The sequence below is a fragment of the Dipodomys ordii genome, unplaced genomic scaffold (genome assembly GCF_000151885.1).
Source record: "Dipodomys ordii isolate 6190 unplaced genomic scaffold, Dord_2.0 Scaffold104, whole genome shotgun sequence".
In the NCBI taxonomy this organism is placed as follows: Eukaryota; Metazoa; Chordata; class Mammalia; order Rodentia; family Heteromyidae; genus Dipodomys; species Dipodomys ordii.
Genome location: NW_012267320.1, coordinates 4,766,935 through 4,792,216, shown reverse-complemented (window position 1 = coordinate 4,792,216; position 25,282 = coordinate 4,766,935). Strand labels below are relative to the sequence as shown.

The following is a 25,282-nucleotide window of genomic DNA, read 5'->3' as shown; positions in this document are numbered from 1 at the left end:
CTCTGTTCACTAGGGAGGTCGTCTAGAAGTGACAATCATAGAAGGTAAAGAAGAGGCAGGAGCTCTGGTGCCCTGAATCCTCTTCCTGCTGGGTCAACAGCTGTCTGTCCAGCACAGGTGAGGGCATCCTTCAGGCCCTCCCTCTCAGTTCCAGGGGATCAAGGGGCTTCTGCTGCCACAGCATCCTCCCTTCCCTTCCTTCTCTTCTTAACCCTATGTCACAACTTCATCTAACTTTCTAATCACCTCTTTGACTTTCCTACTTTGATAAACAACAATGTACAAGACAGAGAACCTGAAAATCAAAACAGAACCCAGTGTATGTATAAAACAGAAAAACAGACAGACAGAGTATGTGTGTAAACTGGGTCTTGAACCCAGGACCTAGGCTCTGCCCCTTATCATTTTCGCTCAAGGTTGGTGCTCTACCACTTGAGCCGCAGCTCCACTTCCAGCTTTTTGGTGGTTAATTGGACATAAGAGTCTCACAGACTGGCTTCAAACCATATCACAGATCTCAGCCTTCTGAGTAGTTAGGATTAGAGACATGAGCCACCAGAGCCCAGCCAGAAAGCACAATTTCATTTCTTCTTTCCTTCCCTTCCTTCTTTCTTTGGCTTGAACTCAGGGCCTAGGCATTGTCCCTTAGTTTTTTCACTCAAGGCTGATGATCTACTATTGAACCACAGCTCCACTACCTGCTTTTTGATGATTAACTGGAGATAAGAGACTCAGACTTTCCTGCCTAGGCTGGTTTTGAGCCTCAATCCTCAGATCTCAGTCTCCTGATTAGCTAGGTTTATAAGCATGAGCCATTTTCACCTAGAGAACCCAATTTTTAAGCTACATTTCAGGGGGTGGCGGGTGAGGAGGATATAAGAAGGCTAGTAATGGAAGGGTGACTAGGAAAGCCCTGAACTTCTGGACAGAATTTTGTGTACATGTGTATATTTCTGAGAAGAGAAAGCCAGAAAGAAAAGGGTCAAAAATTCACTGGATTCTCAAAATTGCCCATTCCCTCCCCCCCCCAAAAAAAAACCCATGAAGTAGCATGGATACAAAAGCAGCACAGAAACAACCACATGGCCCCAGGGCAGAAAGCTGTGCAGCAGATGGAGCGTACCTGTGTCCACCCCCAACAAGAACGCCACCGCATCCTTCACCAAGGGGGCTGGGAGTAGAGGAGGATCTGCCACCCACCATCCACCCCAGGGAGGCAGTGGGATGGTGTGTGCCTGAGAATCACTCACGGCTCCCTCCCCACAGTCAAGTGACATTTGAAAAACTCATCAGCTCAGCAGGTGCTTAGATGCACAGGCAGTAACAAAAGCAGTTCCAGGCCTGAGGAAAAAATCTCAACCTGTTCTGAAAGCCTCAAGGCTGCTGTGACCTGGGAGAGGGTCAAGGCTGAAAACCAGCAGGGGGAAAAAAAACATATTGGAGACAGCATAATCACACTGCTAAACACACAGGAAAGGTCAAGGTAAGTACAAAGGAGCCCCAATCCTGTGGGTAGGTGAAGGTTTCCAGGACAAATCAGTCCTGATAGACCCAGACCTGCACCACCCTCCATGGGCTACAGTTTCCCCCTGGGCCAGTGGAGAAGATCATTCAGTACAAGCCTCACAGGGCCATTGTGAATCCACGGGAAAATGGGCCTTGACCATCCCTAAGATCAAGGAAACACCTTCCCAAGTCTGTTTTATTATTCCATATCATAGTTTTTCTCTGCATCCTTCATGGCTGGGATGGTCAGATGCAAACCAACAAAAAGTAACCAGAATGATTGATGAAATCAACAACAGGACTGATGCCACAGGAAGGAACAAATCACCCAACGTTGGCTTCATGGGTTGAAGGGGCCAAAGCCTCTAACCCTCTGTCACGCTTCCTACTTTTAACAGCTGTTACCAGGGTCCTTAGTTCAAAGGCAGAAGGCCAGGTAGTTAAAAGAGCTTGCGTGACACTTGATCTTGCAAAAGGCTAAGTGGCCTGGGGGAGGTTATAGCATTACCCTGTAACTCAGTTGCCCCATCTATCCATCAGATATGATCAGGATCACAGTACCTAACTTTTGAGATTAAATAAATTCACACCAAGTTCTTAGAACAATGCCTAGAGTGCAAAAATAACTCAGTAAATGTAGGCTGTCATATTACCTGGCACATCTCAGCTGGCTTCTAAGAGTCACTTAACAAAAAAGGCCAATGGCTCATGCCTATAACTCAACTACCCAGGAGGCTTAAGATCTGAGAATCACAGTTCAAAGCCAGCATGGGAAGTAAAGTCCATGAGACACTTATATCCAATAAATCATCAAAAAAAGCCAGAAGTCTAGCTACAGCCTCGAGCAAAAAAAAAAAAAAAAAAAGCTAAGGGACAGTACCCAGGAGTTCAAACTCCAGTCATGGGGTGCATGCGCACACGTGCACACACACACACACACACACACACACACACACACAAAGAGGCCACATTACATTTGAAACAGATCTTCCCTCGCATCTGTTAAAGGGGAGTAGCAACAACACTGAGCTAATGGAATAGGTGGCGGGTGGATTAATAGATGCAAAATGCTTCTGAAGCAGGTTGGCATGGAGTACTCATCAGAAAAAAAATCTCTGCAGGTATCTGCATTATCACAATAGGAACTGATCTCCCACACTGCAAGCCTTCCCAACCCATGCAAATGTGGAAATTCTTCCCAGTTCCTCCCTCAACCCAGGAACTGCTTGACCCTGACACCAAAGATGCTGTGGGCAGGGGCTGCTGAGAAAATGGCCAGGCCATTGGTAAACAGAGAATGCTGCAAATTTTCAGGCATTTGCTGGAACTTTGCCATTGTATAGGCATCCTAAAAGTAGTGATTTACAGAACACTGTTAGTAACTTCCAATGTTATATCTTATTAAGATACTGGGTTCATTTAAAGGTGGATTTGTTTGTTTGTTTGTTTGTTGCTCCTGGAATAACTGACAGGTCACTGGGTTGGGTTTTAGGATGCCCATGGAGGCCAGCTGACCTCTTATCAGTCTAAGAAGGCTCCATGCAAACTTCAGCAGGCACAAATGAACAAACCAACCATAACTGAAAAGGTGCCAAGAAATACATCCAAGTACATCAGCGTTCAAAAAGGAAGCAAGACCCAAGCAATGAATGAATCCACGGCATCCTTCATCATAACCAAGTCAGAAGAAAGCTCCAGTGAGTCACTACGGGCTGAGCAACCCACATTCAAAACACTTGGGACCAGTGTTTCAGATCTGGGGTTTTCTTCAAATTTTAAAATATTTGTATACACATATTGAAATATCTTGGTGATAAAACTCAAGTCCAAAGGCAAAATTCATCTGTGTTTCACAAACACATAAGATGCATGGTCTGAAGACTATTTATTTGCAAGGTAGGAGCCAATGACTCCTGCTTGTAATACTAGCTATTCGGGAGGCTGAGATATGAGGATCACAGTTCAAAGACAAACAGACGGACAAATCCCAGACTTAGCACCAAAGAACCAGCAAAAAGACCGAAGTGGAAGTGGGGCTCAAGTAGTAGCCAATCAAGAACACAGGCCCTATGTTAAAGTCACAATAAGCAATACAAATTTAAAAAATAAAAAAGCTAGATATCAGGCCTGCTCATTGCTTCCACTGAACAGGAACCATAGCCAAAAAAAATCACAAAATAAGAATCAAAGACCTAAGATGCAGAGTCTTCTCAGTACCAACTCCGTCTAATTATTAAGTTATGATAACCACAGGACAGCTAGTTTCATGAGGTAGTGTCTGAGTCACCAGCAAGAATGGCTAGGACAGGTCATTTTAATGTAATCATCTGAGGGGTAAAGACTGTGGATAAATGTCAAATGCATGCCTACTGGCTGCTACACTACTGCTTGCTTACACAGCCATTTCCTTCTTCAGACAAATGATAAAACATCAGCAGTTCTGAATATAAATCATCTTCAATTAAGACATTTCTGCGGGAGAGCTCTTTTGGCAGGGCAAACGAAGTATTTGCCACTGTTCTCCGACTTGGATCTCTCAAGGTTGGCAGGGCGATTTATTTTTGTTGATTAAACAAAACATAAATGGAATGGGCCTAAAAATTGATTAGCCAATTAAACTCAATGATTCTCCACAATGAAATGTGCATTATTAGCTTTGGTGCAGAGTTGTAAAATGCCTCCCGGCATTCTGTGGTGGTCAGGATTTACGCCAGTGATGTTTGTGCTGACAGAAAGATTAAGTAAGGACTGGATTATGCAAAATTCTTCTCATCTGCTGGAACGGAAGGAAGAGAAATGATTAAGGACTTGGGCCATTTCGGGAAGCACGCAGGCACGTTCTGTTCTGTATGCGTAATTCACAAAAGAATGACGGATTAGGAGAGGAAGCTGTTGTCACTCATTCTGTATGACTTGCTCTTTCGTAAATTGCAGATTCACTAATAGTAGCCACTTTGTCCAGATGACAATCATAAAATCCAGATTCTTCATGTTTCTCTGCTCATTGTGCCAGGGGCTAAGCGTCCAGACAAGAGCCAAACCTAATGATGATATCAGATGCTTGGATAAACTGGATCGATGAGTGTCAGGGGGTGCCATAATCCTATGGTAGGACAGAACCAAGTTTTTCTTTAGTTGTCCCCATGAGGTCAAGACCACACTGGCGATAAATTCACTTACCGTAGCCCTAAAAGCTGGGACAGCAGAACATGGATGCTTTCTGGTGGTCAGAGCATCGGTGTGGTAGGCATTTTTAAACTTGATTGTACATAATTGTTAATCACTGACCCATTCTCCAACCCTCCTGGGCTGGAACGTGTTGCTAGGCAACCAATTTTGCTCTAGATACTTTCTGAAAGCTAAGGAGGCAACAAGCAAGTGTCAAGTTAAGTAAACACTAACCACAAGTGACAGATCCAAATAAATAAGGGAAGCCCTGCATCCTTAAGGCATATTGCCTGATGCCTGAATGCAGAGCCACATTTCCCATGCCTTACAAGCCAGCAAACATGCTATCTTGTGTGGAACAGGGTGGAATTGCCCTTTTGATAGCTCAAGTTGGTAATTCATGTGATTCAACCTAATCACTTCAAAGCAGGAGAACTCCTAAGACTGTAAAACAGAGGCCTTATTTCCCTCCCCCAGTTTAATCACAACTGTGCTTTCCATCAAGCACATTTCATTTACTTTGTCCACACATTTCCTGACATTCTTTTTATAAGAAACCCTGGGAACAGCAGCCTGCTTACAAATGACTGAATAAAGTCACATTTATCTTTCCATTGGAGACAATTACAAATTGACATGGAGATTGCTTATACAGTATCCACACATTCTATGACTTTGCAAGCACAGGGGAGCTCCTAATTTAGGATGAGGAGGAGCAGAGGACATCATGAAGATATAATCTCAGGAGAAGAGTGGGAATGGCGATAACTCCTCTATAGAACTTAGTGTTGGTCCTGGAAACAAGAGAAATCTAATAACTGTCCAGGCCCAAGCCCATGAGGCCAGAGCACCATAGGCATGAATTGCTAGAATCAAAATGGCCTTGTGATAGTTCACAGGTTTCACCAGGTTTTTAGAATCTTTGTTGGAAGTCCCTAATGGCCAGCTCAAGCAGTATATGAAGACAGGTGATTAGCCACATTAGGAAAGAACTGAAGCAGGCTCATGCATGTCATCCTAGCTACTCAGGAGGCTGAAAATCTGAGGATCACAGTTCAAAGCCAGCATGGGCAGGCAAATCTGAGACTCTTATCTCCAATTAACTACCCAAAAGCTAAAATTGGAGTTATAGATCAAGTAGTAGAACTCTAGCCTTAAGTGAAAAAGCCAAGTGAGAGCATGAGATCCTACTATTGTCACACTTACACACACACACACACACACACACGTGTGCACGAAAGAACTGACATCCATTATTCGGTAGAGGGAGAAGTCTGAAGTTTAAGATTAGATTTCTGGCCTACTACACAAGTTTGAATAACTATGTAATTATAATTTTCTGTCAAGCAAAGTTAACTGTAGCTAGGATTATAAAATAACCATTTATGAGCTAGACACAATTAAACTTGGTACTGGGCAAATGACCAAGTAAAAAAGGCAACAAAATATTAATAGCTGGGTGAGTCCTATGAGAAAGTATAGCCAGGCTTTCTAATGAATCTAGTTTTGCTTTATTTAAATACTTGTAATTTAAAAGGTTAAAAAAAAGAACAGTAATGAATATCAAAAATCAAAAAATGAACTCATGGCTTCTCACACCCATAGACAACCTCCAGTTTGTTTCCTTTTTTATCAGTCATGGGGGCTTGAACTGGGGGCCTAGGCACTGCCCTTGAGCTCTTTTGCTCAAGGCTAGCACTCTACCGCTTTGAGCCTCAGCACCACTTCCAGATTTCTGGTGGTTAATTGGAGATAAGCATTTGACAGTTCCTGCCTGGGCTGGCTTTGAACCCCCATCCTCAGATATCAGCTAGGATTACAGGTGTGAGCCACCATTGCCTGGCTTGTTTCCTTTTTGTTGTTTCTTTGTGCCAGTACCAGGACTTGAACTCAAGGCCTGAACACTGTCCCTGAGCTTTCTCACTCATAGCTTGTGCTACCACTTGAGCCACAACTCTACTTTTAGCTTTTTGCTGGTTAACTGGACTTACAAGCATCACAGACTTTCCTGCCTGGGATGGCTTCAAACTGCAATCCTTAGATCTTAGCTTCCTGAGTAGCTAGGATTACAGGCATGACTACCAGCACCTTGCTTCTTCACTTCCTTTGAACAAAAGCAACATTACCCAGCAATGGACTCTTCTCCCCTGAACATTAAAGACGCCAGTTTTAAATGGTATCCTCTGGATCAGTCCATAAGCACCATCCAATTTGTCCACAGCTTCCCAAAAAAGCTTCTTACATCCATTCCTCTCTTTGAGTCAAAAACATCATCAATTATGCATCTCCCTAAAAGCCCCAAGGCACACTACTAGAAGCATAAGAGGAAGAAAAAAGCTCAATCACATAGGTTTGTCCAAGGGAGCCCCAACCCAACAGTGTGCCAGAAGACTGCTAGTCTGCGCCACAAATGTCTTACATTGGAGCCCCACAGGAGTATCTCTCTCTCTCCTCCCTCGCTCTCTCCCTCTTCCTTTCCCTCTTCCTCTCCCTCTCCCTCTCCCTATCTCTCTCTCTCTCTCTCTTACACACACACACACACACACACACACACATACACACAAGATAAATGAAATCCAGAAATATCAAAGACTAAATAAATATTAAGAGCCAATTGCTAAATTAGATTCTGAAGCTCACTGCTGCACACAGGGAAAAGAATGTGATTTCAATGGCGACATTTTTAACCACCAGCAAAGGCAATTGCAAACCTGCTGGGAATTCGCAACTATTGAGACATGAAACAACAAAAGCACCATGGGTTTAAATACTGGGACTGCAGAACTGTGCTGAGTGCCAGTGGACTCCATATTGCTTCAACTTGTGAATTACTAAACCTTAGCAGAGGCAGTGTTTTCTCTATGTTCAGGTAGCAGTCTCAGATTTGAGTTGTAAGGACTACAAGACTAACCTCTGTCCAACAAACAGACTGTTAATCTGGAGGTGGAGCTCAGTGATACAATGATAGTTTGGCATGTACAAATCAAAACCCTGGGTTCCATCCCCACCACCAAAAGAAAAAGAAAGACTTTAGTCCACTTATTTATTGGGCAGTTGTTTCTTTGAGGATTTGTTGTTGGGGGATTTTACTTCTCTGAAGAAGAAAGAAGGATGGCCAATAGACACAGGAAGAAATGCTCACCCTCTCCAGCCATAAAAGAAATGCAAATCAAAACAACATTGAGATACCACCTCACCCCAGTTAGAATGGCTGTAATCAAGAAATCTAACAACAACAGATGATGGAGGGGATGTGGACAGAAGGGAACCTTACTGTATTGTTGGTGGGAATGTAAAGCTGTTCAACCACTTTGAACGTAGTATGGTTCCTCAAAAGACTCCACTTAGAGCTCCCCTATGACCCAGCAATCCCACTTTGGGGCATTTACCCAAATGATCACAAATAAGACCATAGTAAAGCTACCAGCACAACTATATTTATTGCAACATTATTTACCATAGCTAAGATATGGAACCAACCCAGATGCCCCTCAGTAGATGAATGGGTCAAGAAAATGTGGTATATATACACAATGGAATTCTATGCCTCCATCAGAAAGAATGACATTGCCCCATTTGTTAGGAAATGGAAAGACTTGGAAAAAATTACATTAAGTGAAGTAAGCCAGGCCCAAAGAAACATAGGTCCCATGGTTTCCCTTATTTGCAATAACTAGTATATGTCTGAGACAAGCAGAACAGGTCAGATAAGTTGAAGTTAGGTGAAATGAACCCCAAGATAAGTATTCAAATGTTTCTTTCTTTCTTGCGATTGTTTCTAACATATTTATAAGATGATTTCTTCGGTGCTTTGTACATCCCTCCCCCATGGTATAACCCCTGCTTTCATTGTATTTGACGTCAGTATAATTTGTACAGAGGAAGGGCAAAAACAAATCGTTTAAATAGGGATACAGGTAGGCCCACTGCAACAATGAGATGTACAAGTCGTTATGTAGAAAAATGAACTTTACAACTTTGGTGGGGGCAAGGGAGATGGGAAGAGAAGGGAAGGGGAAACAGAGGAGGAGGCAACAATGCTTGATAAGAAATGTACTCATTACCTTGCCCATGTAATTGTTACTCCTCTGTATGGTATTTTCACAATAAAATAAAAAAGAAAAGGGTAAAAAAAGAAAAAGAAAGACATTGAGAAAGTGATGTTGCCTCTATAGCCTATAGTTTTCTTATCTATAAAATGAAAGAACTCTAAGGTGTAACATAATCTATTCCTGTGACCCTGTTTGATTAAAACTATGTGGATAGCTGGGCATGACGGCACACGGCTATAACCACAGCTACTTAGGAAGGAGAGAAGCAGGAGAATTGAGAATTTAAGGCCAATCCGGGCCTTATACTGGACTACCTTAAAAAAAAAAAGTCTGGGGACATAGCTCAGGTGGCAGAAGTGTTTGTCTAGAAACTTCAGAGGCCCTGGGTTCTATGCATAGTGCTACAGAAAAAAAGCTATATGGAAAAATGACAGATGGATAAATGATGGATAGGCAAATGAATATAGAAGAATATAAATGAATATAGACAGGTGTGCATGATGGATGGAAGGATAGGTAGGTGGATGGATGGATGGATGGATGGATGGATGGATGGATGGATGGATGGATGGACATGAGAGGCAGTGTGCTGATGTGGAGTTACACAGTTGTGATCGACTGTCACTGTTTTGGGAATTCTGTGGGACAAGCCAATACATTGATAGCTTAAGACCAACTGTGAGAAGAAATTTTACCCCCTAGGTGTTGCAAACACTACGAAACAGGCCATTTTATTCACCCCAAAGGGCTAGCATACTAGCCCATCACTGAGGGAAGGAAGAGAGCAAAGAAATGGGACAAGAGGACAGTACTTATAAAAGTAAAGTTCCATGATGACAACACTTAATTTTTTTTCCTATCTGAAGTACCCTTCTCCAATCAGACTCCTTACCCCAAAACATTGCTCTTTCTGGTGAACCCTCCCTGACACCCCACCCCTGTCTACACTGAGGACTCTACAGGAACCCCTCCACACACTTCCAGAGTGTGAGGCAGTACCTCCTCCCATCCTCTCAGGCAATACCTACATGCCTCCTGAATGCCTAAGACAACAACTAATCATTTTAGCTCTTCATACTTAATACCCAGCACAAAGACAAGTACATAGTCACTATACTATTGATAGATTTTGAATTAAAGCAACAGTTTTTAACAGCAAGACTGAGCAAAATGTTTGCTGATAATAGATTCGGACTCAAAGAACTAAATATATTCAATCTCACTCATCACCAGGGGAGAGGGCTTAAGCTTTTCAAGTCCACTTACCCCTGGATTGTGGTTTTCCATTAAATCAGTTAACCTACATTTGTCACAAAACAGTGCAGTGTGTCACTGACCCACTTTGCTAGTCAATGACATCCACCTGTCACTATGAATTGCATTTTTAACTAAGGAATTAAATCTATTTGTCCTGGATTTACTCAAGCGAGCCCTGAGAGCATCAGCATTACCCCCAGGTTCCACTGGCTAACGCACTAAAGTGGCTTAGTGCAAACTATTTTAACGTTCTCATCCTTAGCTCACCAATCCATTAAATGAAGACATGAGACTAGGACAACACAGATAAGAAGCTGGGCACCAGTGGCTCACGCCTGTAATCCCAGCTACTCAGGAGGCTGACATGTGGGAATCACAGTTCAAAGCCAGCTCAGGAAAGAAGCCTGTGAGACTCTTTTCACCAATTAACCATCAAAAAGCCAAAAGTGGAGCTGTGCCTTAGGTGACATGGTGCTAGCCTTCAGTGAAAATGCCAAGGGCCAAGGCCCCAGCCCTGATCTTAAGCCCTAGTTCCAACACGCACACATGCACCCACACACATACACACAAATAAAGGAAGCATTTGCTTCTGGATGCCAGGGCTTGAATGTGCCCTTCAAATTTCATTGTTCCAAACAAAGTCTTCAGATTCATATGACATTTGGAGTTGGGGTCTTGCAAAGGTGGCTAGGATCACATGGGATCCTCAGAATGAGTCCCCTTTAATGAGACTATGACTGGTTGTTTTATAAGAAGAGAAAAACATCCAAGTGAAGCACTCAAGTGGAAGAGACAAGAGGACCAAGACCAACCTGGGCTACAGTGAGCCTCTGTCGTAAAGAAAAGAGGAAGAGCATCGTAAGCTGATACATACATTTTCTTTTGCACTGGATGCTGCCATCTGCCATGTTGATACATCCACAAGGCCTCACCATATACCAGTATCATTCATACTGTTCGACTTCCCAACCTATTGAACCAAAGGGAAAATAAACTACTATTCTTCACAAATTTCTCCAGACTCAAGTGTTTTGTTATAGGAACAGAAAATACAGTAAGACACTTGCAGGAATCCCATTCAGATCTTCTACACAACAAATTCTGCAGTCTTTCAGTAAAATTGCTGTCCTAGTTTACGAAAACAGGTCAAGCACTCTGCAAAACAACAAAAAGAAATGTATGACGTTGGTTAAAAAGTCTTAAGTGGGATGGAAGAGAAAGTCTATTAAAACTAGCAATGATAAGTAGGCCTAGAGTTTCCAAACCAAACAGTGATTGGCTTAAATAAGGTAAGAAAAATGACTTGACCAGGCAGGGGGAAAATTGAATATTCCAGGCTTATTAATGAATCAGTTCAAGTTTATTCCACCTGCCAGAAGCCACGTGGACACAAATCATGTTTGTTGGCCTGGCTGCCACTGTGAAAGCATACCACTTTCCTCTACCTTTCTCCTCTCCTTTCCTTGGACCTGCCAGTAGTCTAGACTAGTCTAGTCAGCATCATATAACATGAGAACTAAAGAGGCAATGACCCTTTGAAATAAATAGCTTTTTAAGAAATCCAAGATAAATAGCCAATGCAATGTTAGGCAAAAAAATAAAAAGTAATACTAGTGGTGGGCTGGGAAGGTGGCTCAGTGGTAGAGCGCTTGCCTTGCATGCCTGAGGCCCTGGGTTCGATTCCTCAGCACCACATAAGCAAAAAGAAAAAAGCCAGGAAGCCGGGTGCTGGTGGCTCACGCCTGTAATCCTAGCTATTCAGGAGGCTGAGATCTGAGGATCGCGGTTCAAAGCCAGCCCGGGCAGGAGAGACCGTGAGACTCCTATCTCCAATAAACCACCAGAAAACCGGAAGTGGTGCTGTAGCTCAAGTGGTAGAGCACTCGCCTTGAGCTGAAGAGCTGAGGGACAGCCCCCAAGCCCAGAGTTCAAGCCCCACGACCGACAAAAAAAAAAAAAGCCGGGAGTGGCGCTGTGGCTCAAGTGGTAGAGCGCTAGCCTTGAGCTGAAGAGCTGAGGGACAGTGCCCAGGCCCAGAGTTCAGGCCCCACAACCGGACCCAAAAATAAAAAAAAATAAAAAAAAAAGTAATACTAGTGGTATCATAATCCCAAACATTAAGCTCTAATACAAAGATAAAATAGCAAAAAAATGGCTTGGTAATGGTACAAAAACAGACCTGAAAATCAACAGAATAGACTAGAACACACAGGAATAAAACTATACACTTACAGCTATCTGATAAAGAATCCAAAGACATACAGCAGAAAAAAATCTCTTCAATAATTTGCGTTGGGAAAATTTGACATCCATATGCAGAAAACGAAGATCCTTGTTTGTCACCATGCACTAATATCAACTCAAAGTGGATCAAAGACCTCAATGTCAGACCTGAAACTTTAAGATTACTGCAAGAAGGAGCAGGAGAAACACTAGAACTCATAGGCACAGCCAGAAACTTTTTGAAAAGAGTTCCTGGGACACAGCAGATAGGAAAGAGACTTGACAAATGGGATTACATCAAAATAAAAGGTTTCTGCACAGCAAATGATATAGTTACTGAGCTAGAAAGCCAGCGAACACACTGGGAGAAGATCATTACCAGAACATATCAGACAAAGGCCTAATATACAAAATATAGGAGCTCAAGAAATTAACCCCTCCCAAAACCAAAAAAAAAAAAAAATCACTAAATGGGCAAAGGAGCTAAGGAGAGACTTATCTGAAGAAGAAATAGAATGGCAAAGAAACACATGAGGAAACACTCATCATCCCTGGCCATAAAGAAAATGCAAATCAAAACAACTGAGATTCCATCTCACCCAGTTATACTGGCCAACATTGTGAATTCGAACAACAACAAATGTGGTGGAGATGTGGGGGGGGAAGGAATCCTACTGCCTGTCAGGGGGAATGTAAACAAGTACAATTACTCTGGACAGCAGTAGTCTGGAGGTTTCTCAAAAAACTAAATATAGATCTTCCCTAACACCCATCCATAGCACTCCTAGGCAGCTATCCAGAATATCACAAGCCAGGATACCATAAAGACACTTGCACACCCATGTTCTTTACTGCATTATTCACAATAGCCAAGTTATAGAAACAGCCTAGATGCCCCACAGCAGATAACTGGATCCAAAAAAGTGTGGTACCTACACACAATGTAATTTTACACAGCCATTAGAAAGAATATTATGTCATTCGCAGGGAAATGTATGGACCTAGGACAAATCATGTTAAGTAAAGTAAACCAAGCTCAAAAGACAAATAGTATTTGTTTTCCCTCATATGCAAAAGCTAGGTCTACAGTACACTGGGATATGGTAAATTATATAGGACTCTGGGCACTCACACATAGTGAGACCAAAGGAGGATTTTCTTAGGGGAGGAATACAAAGTTGAAATGCCTATGTGCCACTGATCATATAAAATGATGTTTATTGAAATGAATTCCAGAAAATGGAAACAAGAGTTTTTCTTTGTTGTTGTTTTTGTCTTCTTTTTGTCTTGTTTGTTCATTTATCTGTCTTTGCGAGGGTACGGAGGAGCACAGAAATGGAGTGACAAAGGGTGAACAAATGCACCAACAGGACTCACTAGAACTATGTTGAAGATCAACTATACAACTTGTGGGTAGAGACAAGAGGGAAAAACTGGGAGAGTGAGAGAAGGGGTAACATTGTCCAAAAAGAAATGTATTCTTTACCTGAATTGTGTAACTGTAAACCTTCTGTACATTACCTTTATAATAACAATCATTTTTTTAAGTCTAAGGTAAATGGTTACCAGGAGCTCACACCTATAATTCTAGCTACTCAGAAAACATACAAACACATACCCCACAATAAAAAAAAGTACAAGTTATAGAAGAACCATTGTTGTTGATTCTTTAGTAATGGGAGAGGAGGGGAGGGGAGGGGAGGGAAGACTAACTGGGCCTCCTGTCATTCAATCACCTATTCAGAAGTGCTTAACCTGACTGGGTAGGACCTACAGTTATAGAGTCCAGGAGCTCCATCATACAAAACCACCACACTTTTTTGAGATACCAGCTACAAATGGGGTACCCAGGGCACCCACACTTCTGCCTAGCCAACTACAAATTCTGAGAATCTCATGTCTCTCTCATCAAGCTCAATAACTGGTTAAATTACACAGAAGTCATGAAACCCACTTGTTTTCTGTTCCGGTCTAGATATAAGTATATCACAAAAAAGACAACACCCAACTGGCAGTGCTATGGCGAGGTTAATTGGATCGTAACAATGTTAACTTCACTGATGAGTTCAGAGCTGAATGAGTTTACTGGGATGTTGTCCTTGTTGAAGGAAGCTTGCCACTGTGAGCATGCCTTTGTAGACTCTATCTTGTCCCTGGTTATTTCTCTCTGCTTCCTGGCTGCCTGAGGTGAGCAGCTCTACCTCACCACTTCTTCACAACAAAACATTTCTGTCTCACCTCTGGACCACAGAAATAAATTGAACAAATCATATACTGAAACCTCCAAATAAAGCTTGAGCCAAGTAAACCTTTCCTCCTTCTAAATTGTCTATTCCAGATATTTTTTTCAAAGTGATGGAAAACTGACACATTTGGATTCATTGTAAAGGCTGTAACTTAGGAATTAACGTTACAGGTACAGAGGGTTGGATAAAGAAGGAGGGTTCTAAGCTTCCATGTTCCATACTCCCAGTACCAATCCACTGTTAGTGATCTTATAGAGGTAAATTATTGATTAGTAGTTGTCACCTCCCCTCTCAGGAGGAATGGATAGAGCTAAGAGTGTGACCCTTTTATCTTTGTGAGTAGACCAACTCCCATGGATTGGCCCTCTAGGGTGGCCCAGTGCCAATCATCTCATTAACATACAAAAGAAAATCATTCTATCCCTCTGGATCCTAAGGGTTTTATCAACCTTTTACCAGGACCCAGGACAAAGACTCAACTACGATTTATCACATGCCTCAAGGCATTGTTCATTATGTAAAATAAAAACAAAAAGCTGAAGATTTGACTTTCTAGTTGCCTGGGCAAATCAGTGTGGTATCAGGAAACCAAAAACAGGATTCTGTTTTAATTCCCAGAGCCTGTGCATGTTTGTTTTGCTTCTATGTGGTGAGGGCTGTGTGATGGAGGTGGGTGGAGAGTGAGCCATAAGCGAAGCAGAAGGGAGGTGCAATCCACAAACTGGCTTGCAGGGACACTCCCACCCACCACCCATGTGCATCTGGCGAAGGCAACTGTAGATCTGCCAGTCCTTGACTGAACTGAACCAGAAGCATCCCCAGTCCAGGCCACCCGAAGCTAAAAACATCATGGGGAACCTTGGTAGTGACTCAAGAATAAGTCAAGGACTTACCTATAGCAATAATGATGAGCAAGGCCTGTGCATGTGTAATTTATACTCCTCTCTCTCCACGTGGTAATAAAGATGGAGACTCAAAATCATAGAGTACATGACCTGCCCCCAGGCCATACAACTGGTAAATGAACCAGACCATGAACCCAAGTATACTTGGTTCAAGGACATGAACTCAAACTACACTATGCTGTCTCTCACACTCTTGTTTAGAAAGAAAGCGGTATTTTATAAACATAAGTGAACTGAAGTAGGTGAATACCAACAAGTCTGTCAAAGTACAAGATACAGCCCTCCTCACCACGCTGTGATCCAGCCCTCTCCCTCTCTTCCTTTTAGGAAGTCCAAGGTCTTAAATCACCAGACACACAACTACTGCACTCCCCTCTTCAACCCACAAGATTCAGTGTGTGAAAAGCAGAGTAGGGCTTGTGCCAAGAAGTAGGAGCTAGTTTATTTTAAGCTCCATGTTAAGACAGCCAGCACCAGGTTGGGGCTGAGAAATGCTCCTTCTAATTAAAACTTTATTTTCAAACACATGTCACAGTTTCAACATAGTGAGACTCATTTTTTGCTATGTAGATTTCTAAGAGTAGAAGCATCTGCTTCTACCAACAGTTTCTACCATTCATTTTGGGACAACCAGCGAATCCAAGGGGCAAAGAAGTGTTTTTATAATACTCAGGGTCAAAGCTATAAGATCCAGTTCTCAAGAGAATTACACAACGCAAAACAAGCTGTTGTAAATTTAGCTGACATTTTTAACAGGGACTTCATCACGATGGAGTCTTCACTTACAGTCAAGCAGCTGCCTGAGAAATCTACATGTAGGGTCAGAAATGACCCTTGTATGCACGTGGTGCCAGAAGGTAAATCCAGTGTGAGACTTCCATGCCCAGCCAAGGTAACTTCGGAAAAAAGTGCAAACCATGGTATGACAGACTCATTTACTGACTTAAAAAGAGAAGCCAGTGGCTCATACCTGTAATCTTAGCTATTCAGGAGGCTGAGATCTGAGGGTAGCAGTTCAAAGCCAACGCAGGCAAGAAAATCTGTGAGACTTTTATCTCCAATGACCCACCAGAAAACCGGAAGTGGCACTGTGGCTCAAGTGGTAGAGCACTTGCCTTGAGCTGAAGAGCTGAGGGCAGCACCCAGGTCCAGAGTTCAAGCTCCATGACCAACCAAAAGAGAGAGGGGGGGGAGGAAGAAGAAGAAGAGAAAGAATAGGAAGGCAATCAGAAAACCCACATAGACTAGACTGGAGTCCTAAGATCAACATCCCTAAATTGACAATATGAGGTGAAGTCTTTGGGAGGGATAGCTACGTCAAAAAGATGCAGGCCTCATGTATGGAATGAATGCTCCATGAGAGACCCCAGAACCCACACTCCATCATCCTTCCGCCACGCGAGGACACAAAATATTGACTGTCAACTAACCAGGAAGCTGTCTTCACTAGACACAAATCTACTGGCATCCCAATCTTGTACCTTCCAGAACCCAGAGGTGTATATTAATAATCCATCCAGTCTGTGGTCTATTCTGTTCTATCACCCTGTTATTGTTTGTATATAAAATGTCCCCAATACAACTTCTGTGGTGAAGGCCTGGTCCCCAACTGGTGGCACTACTAAAGGGTGAATGGCCATGAATGAGGTAACTTCATCAATGGTAGTGCCTGGATAGAGGAAGTAGGTAACTGGGGATGTGTCTTGGAAGGGTATATCCTGTCCCTGCCTCTTCCTCTGTGTGTGTGTGTGTGTGTGTGTGTGTGTGTGTGTGTCTCCCTGCTTCCTGGCTGGCCAGGAAATGTGTAGCTTCCCAACACTCCACCCACCATGTTGTTCTCCACCCACCATGTTGTTCTGCCTTGACATAGGCAAAAAAGCACCAGGTGACCATAAACTGGAACTTCCAAAGCCATGAGGCAAAATGAACCTCTTCCTTGCTTTTATCAGGTACTTTATCGCAATAACAAAAAGATAATCAAATACATAGTCAGAACAAACTAATTCCCTCACTAAAGAACTCCACCCCTCTGCAGCCTACCACTCTTCATGCCTTTCACACACACACACACACACACACACACACACTCCACAGACTCTGGGATTCAGCCAGCACACATCCACAGGCGTGGGCCCAACAGACCATTACCAGCTGACCAAATTAATACCATGCAGCTAGCAAACCAAAGCCTGCCAGCCTCCAAACCCAGCTTCCTTCCTGAGAAGGGACCTTGCAAAAAATAGCCTCCCTTAAGCAAGGTGAAAATCAGAAAGAGGAACAGAAAGAAGGAAGACATTTTGAAAAATGGAATACTGTGTGTTTCAAATCCTTCACCCCCACTTTCTAGCTAAGTAACTTTACTTAAACACTGCTTTAAACAGCTTCCAAAGTCCACGGTACTGAGGGTCCTACAATCCCAGAGTTCTTATCATCTAAGGAGACCCTAGAGATTCTCCACGACCCTGAGTCCAACATGGTCCTCCCTTAACCAAGGCTCCAAGCCTTCTCTGCTATGACTGGTGCTGTACATTCTGACCCCCTCCCTAACCAAGCAGGCCCTGAGCCTCCTTTTTTTAGGGGAACAGAGTTTTGTATCTAACCAAGCTATTTCTGGCTTCTGTAACATGCTTTGCTAAGAAAATTATATTACCCCCATATTCCCCCTTTTGATAACTAACCTCACCAGTTAATCAATAAGCCCACACCCTACTAACTAATCCCACCCCGCAGTCAGCCCCCTGGTGTGAGTGAACGACAGGCATGGACTCGGACAAAGGTCAACTCGGACAAAGGTCAACAGGTGCTGACTCGGACAAAGGTCACTTCCTCATACCAAGGGCCGGAGACAGGGACCCCCTCGAACAGTGATTGGCTAAAACATATGATTTGTTTTAAAAGGATTGGCTGCCTGCGTGCAGACCAGGTTGTAACACTTTAAATTTACTGGCTGAAAAAAGCGCGGGCACTCCTGTAACGGACAGAGGGGTCCCATAAAAGGACCATCCCCGGGACTGCTCGGGGTTCCCAGACACTGACCCGAACCTTGCGGATCTCGAGGTTGTGTTGAAATTCTCATCTCCAAAATGATATTATGAATAGGAAGTTGTAAATCACCTTTATAATACTAATTTTTTAAAAGTAAAGAGTAGAGGGTTCTTTGAAAGGTTGTATTAGTCAGCTTTTGGTTACTACAGCAAACTATCAGAGTCAGATTATTTTGTAAAGAAAAGAGGCTTAGCTGGGCACTACTGGCTCATGCCTATAATCCCAGCTACTCAGGAGGCTGAGATCGAAGGATGATGGTTTGAAGCCAGCTGAGCAGGAAAGTCTGTGAGACTCTTATGACCAATTAACCACCAAAGAACCAGAAGAGGAGCCATGACTTGGGTAGAGTGCCAGCCTTGAGTGAAAAAAAGTAAGGGACAATGCTCCAGTCCTGAGTTCAAACCCCAGTACTTGTACCCAAAATTTTTCTTAGGAAGGCTTATTTTGACTTATGGTCATGGAAATTACAGAATTAGAGGCCTCATGTGGTCAAGATCTGCTTGCTGGCAAACTCTTTTGAGTGGGCATAGTGCTTCACATGGCAGCAGATAGAAAACTCACATTATGTGTGCTCTTTCTCTGCTTTTAAAGTCTCCAGGATGCAAGCACAGCAGCTACCTAATCTCACTTCAAATCACCCATCGACAAAAACTATAGTTAGATTAAGTTTCCAGCTTTCAATACCATTAATATATGACTCTCAGGATGAAGCTAAACATATGAAGTCTAGGGGAAAACTGGAACCATAACCAAACCACAGCAGAGTAGTTAGGTCATGAAGGCTCTGCAGGTATAGTGCCTTTATAAAAGAGACCCCAGAAGGGGCCTCGCTGGCCCTTCTTACCCTGTGAGGACATAAAAGAAAGGCACCCTCTAGGAATCAGGAAGGTAGCCCTCCCCAGGTACCAGATTGGCCGGTGCCCGGATCTTGCACACCTCCACAACTGTGAGAAACAGATTTCAGTTATTTCTGGTATTTTGTTGCAGCAGCCCAAAGACAGCTGGATTATGAGGTAGGAAAGGAAATCATCTTTATACCACAGGTGCCTGTAGCACAGAGCCTCCAAGAAATACTGTTTCACAAAGTTAGAGAAAAGACCACCTGTGAAGAGGTATATGGGAGGGCATGGCAGGACAGGGGTCCTTGGGTCTAGCACCAACAGTGACATAATAAATCAGCAGAAAAATGCAGAACGGAGAGCAAATCAGAGCAACCCTGGCCCCTCCTCACTCAGCAGTTCATTCCAAATGGCCCTAGGAAAGCGGCCCATAGGCCACCCTCATCCTCACATGTCCTAGAACAGAGACCATGCAATGAGTCCGACACCCAGAGGTTGTGCTAATGGGTCACATTTTATAACTCACTGTGCATTGGAATGAGTGTTATGGGATAAACGTATCTCCCAAAGTTCATGCATTAAAAGCCTGAAGCCCAAATACAAATGTTTGCAGCATTTAGAGATGGGATATTTGGAAGGTACTTCTAAGTAAATGAAGTCATCAAGGTGGCTTTATGAGACAAGGAAGAAAGGACAAGAACCACATACTTCTTTCTCCTCATCTCATGCCCTTCAACACATTATGACACCGCAAGAGGCCTCACCAGTGGCCAAGCAGATGCTAGCACTGTGCTCTTGGACTTTGCAATGTCAAGAACATGAGCGAAATAGCATCTATTCTTTATAAATTACCTAGTCTCCAGTACTTTGCTATAGTAACAAAAAAAAAATGAACTAAAACAAGTGTTTTCTAGAAGCCTGTGACACTGATATAGTAATCCTAACACAAAGAAGTAGAAAGACTTAAAGTCACTATAATCTAGTTCTTGGATTACAAATCAAGATTTAGATCTGTAATCTCAAACTTCTAATGATCACATTATCTCTGCTGGTCTCTACTTCCCACCACAGTGTCAAGTGCACATGCATGCACATGTGTGCATGTGCGCACATGCACAGATGCACACACACACCACACACACACACACACATACACACACACACACAGGGACAGTCGGCCCTTTACAGGTGACATTCCTGAAGAGTAAGGACTCTCACAGGTTGCATCCAAGAATATAACACCTTGCTAACAATCCAGCAGCACAACCACTCAGCCACTGAATGCTAACCACAGGTCACATTCAAGCCTTTACAGGCATTAACACACTACATCCTCAGAACGTGCCGAGGGTAGGGACTGCTAGGATCCCCACTCCGCAGAGGAAGGAATGAAGTCACACAGATGAAGACCCCAGTGCAAGGTGATGGCCCAGCTCAGAAGTCTGTTCCCTTAGTTCCACACTGTGGCCTAAATACAGAGGCCCACAGTGCCTGGCACTCCAACGCTAACCACAAGAAACCCTCTCCACAAACAGCATCTGCACTTGCCTAGGTTCAAGAGTAAGCATCATTCCACGGAGAAGAAATCAACTGGCTCGATGAGCCGCAAGTCAACATGATTTACACCCACTATCGGCTGGGACCTGTTCGAGGACAGGCACCATAGGCAACTGCTGAACCAGCTCCTTTCAGGAAGACTGGGAGACTCATCTGCCCCGCATCCTAAAACTAAGCACATTGGATTATTCTTGAAAGCAATGGAAATGTCCATGTCTGACAGCCATCAATGGCCTCTAGAAATTCTAGTCACCCCAACCCTGGAAGTCTACTGTGCCACTTGGTGTGAGGCTTGCATTCAGAACCAGGAGCAAGAGAAATGGCTGTCCTGCCATCTTGGGTCATGTTCTTTTCTTTTTTTTCCTTTTGTGTCAGGACTGGGGTTTGAACTCAGAGCCTCACACTATCACTTGGCTTTTTCTGCTCAAGGCTGTCACTCTAGCCACTTGGCCCACAGCTCCACTTCTGGCTTTTTGATGGTTAAGTGGACATAAAGTGTCATGGACTATTCTGTCCAGGCTGGTTTTGAACCACAATCCTCAGATCTCAGCCTCCCAAGAAGCTAAGATTATGGCATGAGCCACTGGCACCTGACCTTGAGTCATTTCTTGCTGTCAAAACAAGAAAAACAAGGAAGCATCAGCAGGTGGAGCTCCTGTGCCTTGTTTGGCAACAATATTAACACCTCACTCATGCTGGACATTTGAGGTTCAGAGATGTCCATCTAGGTACTCAGCTGTGTACCTCTACATCCTTGTGCCTTGTGACCATGGCCCCATGAACGAGATCCAGGAGTCAGCTGTTGGGCCCAGGGGACAACATCTTGCTGCCTGCCCCTCTGTGGACACTCTGAACCACTCTTCTTCATCATCTGAAGACCAGAGGAGTCCAGTGTTCTTTGGCTGGGGGCATGCAAAGAAGAAAGCCACTGACCAGTCTGGGAACTAATGAGGTCCGCATGGATGCTACCACTAGGGGCAGCACTGAGACCTCATTCATGCGACCCCCTTCCCGCCCTCTTCATGAAGCCCACAGGAGTCTCACTGCTGTCAGGAAAAGACCAGCAGAAGCCCTGGCTGAGATGTCATCTTAGTCCAGTATACCACAAACTGAGTAATTTGCAATGATGAGAGATTTATTTTGAAATTAACTCTGAAGTCTGGGAAGTCTAATGTCAAGAGGTTGCGTCTGATGAGGGACAGTGTATCATAACATGACAGAGACTTCACGCAGCAAGGGGAAGGAGGGGCAGGAGACAGTGGAAGCAGAGGGAGCCACAGTCACTTTCTAACAACCACTCTACAATTACTGTATGATATCAGGCTAAGTCCACTCCTGACCTCATCACCTCTTCAAGGTTTCAAAATATCAACAGCAACTTAACTTCAACCATGACATTCGGAGAGGACATTCAAACACAGCAGACATTGTGCCACAGGCAGGCTTTCCTGGATTCTAGGACAGATGGATCGTGCAGTTTATGGCCTTCAAGCAAAACCCAGAGCACATGCAGAAGTCTGAGCCTGGAAAGTGGCAGCCGGAACCCTGCCTGACTCCATGGGTTCCCATCTCACCTCCTTTCCCACAGTTTTGTTCCAGATGACTATGCACCAGTTTATAAAGTCTGGGAAGTCCAGCTCAGGGGACAGAAACCCAAAGACATTTAGTACCCCGAGTGGACAATTGATGATGACCAGAAACATGTGGGAGGTACTTACGACTATGTAGTGGGCCCAGCCCTCCAACACACAGGATGACCCTGCAACAAAGAATCATCTGGCCAAAGAGGGCCAGACTTAGTGCCACGGTTGACTCCCGGTAACTACTCATGCCATCCTGTCCTCCTTTGGGGGTTTCGGCCCCACAGCACAAAGTAAGAAGGACATATGACAGGGTTGGTTACTGAGCTATGGAACTTATCAGTGCTGGGCAGTGGACTGAAAAGCTGGGGCTCGATCAGTGGGAGATGGGCTCTAGAACCTCCTGCATGGATGCTTAAAGCATTCTAGAAAATAACAGTACCTAAAGTCATCTGTGGCTTACTGGTAATGTCTAATGCAAGACAAATGCCAAGTAGACAGATGTTACACTGTTTTGTTAACAAAATAATGACATGGAAACAAGTTCATATGTGTTCAGTGCAGATGCAGGTGGGTTTGTTTGTAGTTTTTTTTTAAGAAATACATTTCATTCACAGTTGCTTCAGTCTACAAATGTGGAGGAACTTGCAGATATTCAAAGACTACTGTCCCTATCCCTATTTTACAAACTGGGAAACTCAGGCATATACAGAGCACACAATCTTAGAAGTAAAGCCTAGTTATCAATCAAAACAGTCTGGTCCTTGTGTATTCGTTAGAGGGGAAATACAAAATTATATCTGTATTCCAAGTGGTCCTTATGATATCCTCACAAGAAAAGAAAGAGGAAGGAAGAGAAAATGGGAGGAAAGCTGAAAGGGACAACACTCCTACAGGAGGAGCTTCTGGGTGTGAGACGATTTGGCGGCTTCTCCTACATCCCAAAAATGACCTGAGAGGGACACCCATGGAGATGCGAGAGCACACCCCCATCTTACAGGCCTTTTTGCTCAAAGTGCTCAGAAAAGACTTCCAGAAAAATAAGGTGTCCAGATCATTAAGATTTCCTTGGACTGCTGAAAGTGAGCAGGAAAAAAAATATGATTTTATCCTGGACTGAATATAAAAGTTTGCCCTAAGCCGGGTGCCAGTGGCTCACGCCTGTAATCCTAGCTACACAGGAGGCTGAGATCTGAGGATCATGGTTCAAATCCAGCCCAGGCAGGAAAGTCTGTGAGACTCTTATCTCCAATAAACCACTAGAAAATCGGAAGTGGTGCTGTGGCTCAAGTGGTAGAGTTCTTGCCTTGAGCTGAGGAGCGCAGGGACAGTACCCAAGCCCAGAGTTCAAACCCCACGACCAACCAAAAAAAAAAAAAAAAGTTTGCCCTAGGAGAATGGGAAAAGAGGGATTGGGGCGTGGCTCAGGTGTTAGCGAGAATGAGTGAAAGCAGCATCAGACACTGAGCGCCAGTCTAGGTCTCAGACAAAAACAAGAAGAAAGAAAAAGGAATTCTAGGGCTATCTAGAAAGCCTGTTTTTTCCATTTTTCCCATAGATTATTTTTATTTATTCTTTCATATTTTTGGTTGGGCATGGGGCTTGAACTTGGGGCCTGGGCACTGTGGCTCTTTTACTCAAGGCTAGCACTCTATCACAGTGAGCCACTGTATTTCTTCCAGTTTTCTGGTGGTTAATTGGAGGTACGAGTCTCACAGATTTTCCCTGCTTGGGCAGCCTTTGAACTGTAATCCTCAGATCTGAGCCTCCTGAGGAGCTAGGATTACAGGTGTGAGCCACCAGCACCCAGCTCCCATAGAAGTCATAGACATGGTTATTATATTCTTAGTGGAGTTGCCTCCTACCCTAAAAATCTCCACTGTGGAAAATGCCCATTATCTACTGAGTCTGCACAGAGAGGGGAGAAGGCAAGTCAGTTTCCCCTTATGACTATGACCTGGGGTCACAGTAGGACCCTCTGTACATGATCAACGCATTTTCTTGTATCTGGCTCCCACTCTCACAGCCATTGCAGTGCATTGAGCTCCACGGAGATGACAGCACAGGGGCGAGCGAGAAGCGCCAGCGACTCTGTGCCTCATGGAGGAAAAACAGAACATGGGCAAAAGAGGTCCTAAGCAACCGAGAGGCATTCATTGTGCAAACTTGCTGGGAGGACACAAGAAGAAGTACCCGGATGCTTCGGTCAACTTCTCGGAGTTTTCTAAGAAGTGTTCGGAGTGGTGGAAGACTATGTCTGCTAAAGAGAAAGGGAAATCTGAAGACATGGCCATGGCAGACAAGGCCCATTATGAAATGAAAACCTACATCCCTCCTAAAGGGGAAACAAAAAAAAGAAGTTCAAGGATCCCCACGCGTGCAAGAGGCCTCCTTTGGTCTTCTTCTTCTGTTCTGAGCCCCGCCCTGAAATCAAAGGAGAACATCCTGGCCCGACTGTTGGTAATGCTGAGAAAAGCTGGGAGAGCTGTGGAGCAGCGCCGCTGCTGATGACAGCAGCCTTATGAAAAGAAGGCCGCTGAGCTGAAGGAAAAATACGAAAAGGATTTTGCCGCCTACCGAGCTAACGGAAAACCTGATGCAGCAAAAAAGGGAGCTGTGAAGGCTGAAGAGAGCAAAAAAAAAGGAAGGAGATGAAGAAGACGAAGAAGAAGAAAACGAAGAGGTTGAGGACAATGAAGATGATGAAGATGATGAATAAGCTGGTTACAGCACAATTCTTTTCTTCTCTACAAAGCATTTAACCCCTTATATACAACTCACTCCTTTTAAAGAAAAAAAAACTGAAATGTTCAAAAAAAGCATTTATTGCCTTCGTAGTCACACTTTCTCTCTCTCTCTCTCTCTCTCTCTCTCTCTCTCTCTCTCTCTCTCTCTCTCTCTCTC

General features: G+C 43.8%; 1 protein-coding gene and 1 pseudogene across 1 annotated transcript in view; one reads left to right on the top strand and one right to left on the bottom strand.

The window, feature by feature from the left end:
- Tiam1 (T-cell lymphoma invasion and metastasis 1) overlaps window positions 1–25,282 on the bottom strand; it is a 350,718-nt gene that overhangs the window by 273,573 nt on the left and 51,863 nt on the right. The gene's annotated exons all lie outside the window — the stretch shown is intronic.
- Window positions 24,479–25,097, top strand: LOC105994029 (annotated as a pseudogene).